Here is a 6000-nt window from a genome sequence, read left to right on the forward strand (position 1 = left end):
GGAGACATGCCAGCCCATACCCCTGGAGCAGGCCTACCAACCTTGGTCCCACCACAGATCCTGAAATAGCCCTGTAGCTCAGCTCCAGCCCCAGCTGCAGTCTGAAAGCAGCCCAGCCCTCCCAGAGACCTGCAGGCCTGCCAACCTCGATCTCACTGCAGATCTTCAAGTGGCCCTGAGAAAGAAAAGCAAATCTGGAGCTATTGCACTTCCAATTTCAAACTCTATTACAACGGTAAAGTCACCAAAACAGTATGGTACTGGAAAAAAAAAAAAAAGATAAATGGACCAATGGAATAGAATAGAGAACCCAGAAATCAGTCCATACACCTACAGCCATCTTATCCTTGACAAAGACAGCAAATCTACATACTGGGGAAGAGGCTGCCTTTTCAACAAGTGGTGCTGGGAAAACCAGATACTCATATGTAGGACAATGAAACTAGACCCATACCTTTCACCATACACCAATGTCAACTCAAAATGGATTAAAGAATTAAATATACGTCCTGAAACAGTAAAACTCCTTAAAGAAAACATAGGGGAAACACTCCAGGAAGTAGAAATGGGTACAGAATTCATGAATAGGACCCAAAAAGTACAGGCAACTAAAGGTAAAATAAACAAATGGGATTATGTCAAACTAAAAAGCTTCTACACAGCCAAGGAAACAATCAACAGAGTAAAAAAACAACCAACAGAGTGGGAGAAAATATTTGCAAAATATATATCTGACAAAGGATTAATATCCAGAATATACAAGGAACTCAAACAACTTTACAGCAAAAAAAAACAACCCAATTAAAAAATGGGCAAAGGAGCTGAATAGGCATTTCTCAAAGGAAGATATATGAATGGCCAACAGACACATGAAAAAATGCTCAACCTCACTCAGCATCTGGGATTTAATGCAAATCAAGACCACTTTGAGATACCATCTCACTCCAATTAGGATGGGTAACATCCAAAAGACTGAGAATGATAAATGTTGGAGAGGTTGTGGAGAAAAAGGAACTCTCATACACTGTTGGTGGGGCTGCAAAGTGGTGCAGCCTTTATGGAAAATGGTATGGAGGTTCCTCAAACAATTGCAGATAGAACTGCCATATGACCCAGCTATCCCACTGCTGGGAATATACCCAGAGGAAGGGAAATCATCATGCTGAAGAGATACCTATACTCCAATGTTTATTGCAGCTCTATTTACGATAGCCAAGAGCTGGAACCAGCCCAAATGTCCATCATCTGATGAGTGGATAAGGAAACTGCGGTACATCTACACAATGGAATACTACTCAGCTATAAAATAGAATGAAATACTAATATTCCCAACAACATGGATGGACTTGGAGAAAATTATATTAAGTGAAACAAGTCAGGCACAGAAAGAGAAATACCATGTGTTCTCACTTATTTGTGGGTGCTAAAAATAAATAAATAAACACACAAACAAATAAAGGGGGGGTGGGGAGAAGATGGAATAACCACAAAAATTCCTTAAACTATTTAAGTCAAGTGAACAGATATGACGTGGGGTGGGGAGAGAGGCATGAGTAAAGGGGCATGAAAATCAACTACAATGTATTTTGAGAGGTAAAATTTTTTAAAAAATACTATCAAACCAAACTCAACAGCACATTTAAAGGATCATATACCATGATCAAGTAGGATGTGTCCCTGGCATGCAAGGATGGTTCAACATATGCATATCTATAAACATGACATGCCATATTAACAGAATGAAGGAAAACAATCATATGGTCATCTGAATAGATGCAGAAAAAGCATTTGACAAAATTCAACATCCTTTCATGGTAAAAGCTCTTAACAAATTAGGTATAGAAGAAATATACCTTGATATAATAAAGTTCATATGTGACAAGCCCAGAGCTAACATCATACCCAATGGTGAAAAGCTGAAAGCTTTTCCTCCAAGATTAGGAACAAGACAAGGGTGCCCACTCTCACTACTTCTATTCAACATATCACTGGAAGTCCTACCTAGAGCAATTAGCCAAGAAAAATAATCAAAAAGGCATCCAAATCAGAAAGGAAGAAGTTAAATTATCTCTATTTGCAGGTGACATGATCTTATATGTATATATAGCATACATAATAAAACCCTAAATACTTTACCAAAAAACTGTTAGAACTAACAAATGAATTTAGTAAACTTATAGAATACAAAATCAACATACAAAAATCAGTGGCATTTCTATATGCTAACAATGAAATATCTGAAAAAGAAATTAAGAAAATTCCATTTATGATAGCATAAAAAAGAATAAAAATACTTAGGAATAAATTTAACCAAGGAGGTAAAATATCTGTATAATAAAACTATTAAATATTGATGAAAGCAATTAAAGAGGACGCAAATAAATGAAAGGATAGCCCATGTTCATGGATTGGAAGAATTAATACTGTCAAAATGCCCATACTACCCAAAGAAATCTACAGATTCAATGCAATCCCTACCAAAATTCCAATGACAGTTTTCACAAAAATAGAAAACACAATCCTGAAATTCATATGGAATCACAAAAGACCCTGAATAGTCAAAGCAATCTGGAGAAAGAAAAGCAAATCTGGAGCTATCACACTTCCTATTTCAAACTGTATTACAAAGGTAAAGTCACCAAAACAGTATGGTACTGGCAAAAAAAAAAAAAAAAAAAAAAGATATATGGACCAATGGAACAGAATAGACAGCCTAGAAATAAACCCATGCATATACTTTGACAAGGGCACCAAGAATACAAAATGGGGAAAAGATTATCTTCAATACATGGTGCTTGGATAACTGGATATCCACATGCATGCAAAAGAATAAAACTAGACCCTTATCTTACACCACATACAACAAATTACTCTAAATGGATTAAAGACTTAAATGTAAGACCTAAAACTGTAAATCTCCTAGAAGAAAACATAGGGAAAATCCTCCTTGACATTGATCTTGGCAATGATATTTTGAACATGACACCAAAAGCACAGGCATCCAAAGTAAAAATAAATAAATGGGACTATATCAAACTAAAAATTCTTTGTAAGCAAAGGAAACAGTCAATAAAATGAAAAGGCAGTTTACAGAATGGTAGAAAATATTTGCAAACCATATATCTTATAAGGGGTTAATATCCAAAATACATAACAAACTCATTCAACTCAATAGCAAAAAACCAAATAACCTAACTTTTAAATGGGCAAAGGATCTGAACAGACATATTTCCAAAGAAAATGGCCAACAGGTATATGAAAAGTGCTCAAAATCACTAATCATTTTGGAAATGCAAATCAAAACCATAATGAGCTATTAGCTGACCTGTTTGAATGTAAGAGTGGCCATTATTAAAAAGACGAGATAACAAGTGCTGTTGAGGGTTAGAGAAAAGGGGACCCTTGTACACTCTTGGTGAGAATGTAAATTGGTACAACCATTATAGAAAACAATGTGGGAGGTTCTCAAAAATTAAAAATAGAACTACCATCCAATCTAGTGATCCCATTTCTGGGTATATTTCCAAAGAAAATGAAATTAGTGTCTTGAAGAGATATCTGCACTCTTGTGTTCATTGCAGCATTATTCACAATCGCCTAGACATGGAAACATCCTACATGCCTGTCTGTGGACAATTGGATAGTGTAATGGTGGTATAGACGTGGCGGGTGGTGTAACGGTGGTACGCGCGCACAGCGGATGGTGTAACAGTGGTACGCACACAGTGGATACTGTAATGTGGCATATACACAATGGAATATTATTCAGCCATAATACAAGAAAATCCTGCCATTTGAAACAAAATAGATGACCTGGAGGATACTACACTAAGCAAAATAAGCCAGACACAAAAAGACAAATACCACATGGTCTCATTTTATGTGGAATCTAAAAAAGTCGAATTCGTAGAAGCAGAGAGTAGAACAGCTGTGCCAACGGCCGGGGTGGGGCTGGAAGTGGAGACAGGTTGGTCAAAAGCACAAACTTTCACTGAGAACGAGTAAGTTCTGGGAATGTGAGGTCCAGCACAGGGACTACAGTTAATAACACTGCACTGAGTCCTTGAAATTTACTACGAGAGTAGATCGTAAGTGTCCTCGCCATGCACACTCACACGCATACAAAGGTGACGATGCGAAGTGACGGATGTGTCAATCAGCGGGATGGTTGTGATCATTTGACCGTGTACATGTATATCCAGTCATCATGTTGTCTGCCGTGTATAGACACAATTTTTATTTGTCAATTATATCTCAATAAAGCTGGAAAAAAAACACCAAGTGGCACTGAAGTGGGGACAACCCCCCAGTGGGAGGCAGAACCCCCACATGGGAGCAGGGGTCACTGGGGACTCGCCTGTGCAGGCAGGAGTCTGGGCATAAGAACCAAGGAGCACAGGAGGTCTCAGACCCACTGAGGTGGGAATCGGAACTGAGACCCCCACAAGAGAGATGAAAGCCTGCTGGCCAACACCCAACAGGTCTGCAGCCTGAGCGCAGCCCCAGCCTACCAAAGACCTCGCGCTGACTCCATCTGCAGCACACTCTGGAACCACGGTGAATTGATGGGGACAAGAGCAGATGGGAGAAGAGATCTCAAATAAACGATGCTGGGCCCCTGGCTAGACGTGTGGAAAGGACACAACAGGGCCCCCACCTCACACTACCAACAAAAATATGTAATGGATGGAATAAGGACCAAAATGTGGAAAGTGGTGCTTCAAAACATGGAGGCGACAGCAGAGCAGAGCACGCACACCCTTGGGGTGGAGCAAGCTTCCCAGAGACACACAACCGAGAGCCGTAGGGAAAAGGACAGCGGCAACGGCACGCACGAGAAAGGCCCGGTGAGACGCAGGCCGCAGAGCATCTCAGCAGCTCCCACTAGCAATGGGAAGGTCGGTTCACAGGAAAAGGGGCGAAGACGACACACACACACACACGCACGCACGCACACACGCACACGCACACGCACACACACACACATGTAATTCACAGACACAGCACTCCAAATGGCCAATACATAAGTGTACAAAAGGTTCAACTTTTCTTAGCCAGGAAGAGCAAAAAGAAACGCTCCAATGGATCATGTGTGTAAAATCTTAAAATGGGGAGATATTCCACATGCCATGCAGGGAGGTGCAGATGAAAAGCAAATTCACAAAACAGGATGAAGGTGGTGGGCTCGGCTGCGTCTCGTTCCCGTTCTTTGAAAACCAGGCATCGGAACAGGATGACACGGTGTATACCTCTGTGTCCCCTGAGTGGTGGCGGCTCGGGGCTCCTTTGATTATTGTTATCTTTTCTTTTTTTAATGTGCGATATTGCACCAGGTCAGATCCAGGTTTTGGACAGCCTTGAATCTTTCTTGCTGGTGGGCAGTCTCTTTAAGAAAAAGAACACAAACCACAAACAAAATCAGCATGGAGGCTTGGCCTGGCCGTGAGCTTCCCAGTCTCACAGCCAACTAAAGGAACAGGAGGCCTCAGGCAGGTAGGTGGTGGAAAGGAGGGACGGAGGCCAGGCCCCCTCCCCAGGCTCCAAGGGGAGCCGACTGGGACAAGCTCTGTCCGTGTGAGTCCCGGGAAGGAAACCTGCAGCTCCTGGCCTCAGCAACACTGTCCTCAGTACACACCCTCGCCCCACCCCCACCCCCACCTCCCCAGAGAACATGGGAGCTCCCTGGCTGCAGGTGGAACCCTGACAGCCTTACGTTCCAGGCCCTCTGTCTCCATCACAACCTTCCTGGTCACAGCTGAGCCGCCCACTCAGCCTCCCACAGCCTCCTCCCCTGGCTTCTGTGCCCCTCTCAGACCCTGACACCACCGTCCATGCCCAGCTTCCCCAGCCTCTCCTCCCAAAGCTCTCCTGATGGCCACCTGGTTGTCCCCCAGACAGCTGTCCACTCTCCTGGGAAACCAGGTACAGTGGGGCTAGGGAAGGATGGTGGGTCCTCCCTGCTCCCTACCAGACTCCAAGCCCCCACCTCCCAGCTCCTGG

The sequence above is a fragment of the Cynocephalus volans genome, chromosome 1 (genome assembly GCF_027409185.1).
Source record: "Cynocephalus volans isolate mCynVol1 chromosome 1, mCynVol1.pri, whole genome shotgun sequence".
Taxonomy (NCBI): domain Eukaryota; kingdom Metazoa; phylum Chordata; class Mammalia; order Dermoptera; family Cynocephalidae; genus Cynocephalus; species Cynocephalus volans.